We start from the raw sequence: 1,344 nt of genomic DNA, 5'->3' as shown, positions 1-1,344 counted from the left end.
GAGGTCATAAGGGGCAAGGTTACCTCCCTTTATCAGCTTTGCCCGCCCAGAGAATTTGCCATGAGAGAGAGCGACATCATGGCTTTCAAACAGTTGTGGCAGTTGGTCAAGGCCACACCCCAAACCTGCACCTTGCCCCTCACCCCCCCTCCCCCTCAGACTCTGAAATGGCACATACTAAGGAAAGCTCATTGTGGGACTGGCTCTAGTCGCTGGAATTCTGCACCAAGGCTGCATTTGAGCACAATCAGAACTCTAGATAATTAACATTATCTACTACTTCCACTAAAGAAATGGTCCCCAAAATAAATGGAAGCTCAAACCTGACCCAAACAAAACCACAGCTCTCTGCATGGCTGGTACAGCCGAGCCAAAGAATGGTTGTGTGTGTGTTTTGTAATGTAGGTAAACTGACCTTCAGCTTGACTCTTTTACCCACACACAGTTAACAGGTTTTTTTGGCTACATTTGTACTACATGACAATGAGGGAGTAAAGAGTTTGAATAAGCACATACGAGCATTTCTTTTTCAGTTCACTTTATCTCAGTCCAAAACAAAATACATCCTTACACACTGACACGATAACAATATACTCACGAGGAACGCTGCCATTGGCACACTGCATATTACAATTTTCCTGATTGTTTGGCCATTAAAAAAAAAAAAAAAAAACACCTCCTGGTTTAGAGTCAAGGGCAGTGAGGGGTTATACAAGTTGCACCAACAATGTTTAACCGATCAAGTGGAATTATGTATACAAGAGACCTACTAGATTTGTATTTAATATTTAATATCATCACGGCTCTACCACCACGTTGGCAAACTGTGTCGTGGCTTTACTGGTTAAAACCCAGAGAAGAAAAAGAAAGAAAGAAAGAAAGAAAGAAAGAAAGAAAGAAAGAAAGAAAGAAAACCCTGTAGTTTTGGTTGTGGAAATATCAGACATGTCCTCCTCAGGCACATGCTGCGGTTTCAGGAGCACTTCTAAAGCTAAACATCCGGTCTTGTGAAAAGGTTACAAGACATACTTTTGACCTATATGTTGAACAAAATGCCCCTTTAAACATGGTGGTTTTAGTGCACTTACATCTTCTTTCGATCAAACTTGATTCTTAGCTCAAATGGCTTCAAAGAGCTAGAAAAAAATATAAGCTATGTTCCAAAACTATCTTTATTCGTCAAACTAGGGATAACAGACCGCCACTGGGCTTTCAGTTAACCTCATCTAGAAACCTTTATACAAGCACAAATTAGACTTTTGAAAGTCTGGTAATCTATACAAATCCCACGTGCAGAGCCAGACGCCGTGTTCTTCCAGTACCACGAACTGTTACACCCCCCCC

This window comes from Etheostoma spectabile, chromosome 16 (genome assembly GCF_008692095.1).
Source record: "Etheostoma spectabile isolate EspeVRDwgs_2016 chromosome 16, UIUC_Espe_1.0, whole genome shotgun sequence".
Lineage (NCBI taxonomy): Eukaryota > Metazoa > Chordata > Actinopteri > Perciformes > Percidae > Etheostoma > Etheostoma spectabile.
The sequence above is the reverse complement of the archived record's forward strand: the minus strand, read 5'-3'. Positions refer to the sequence as shown.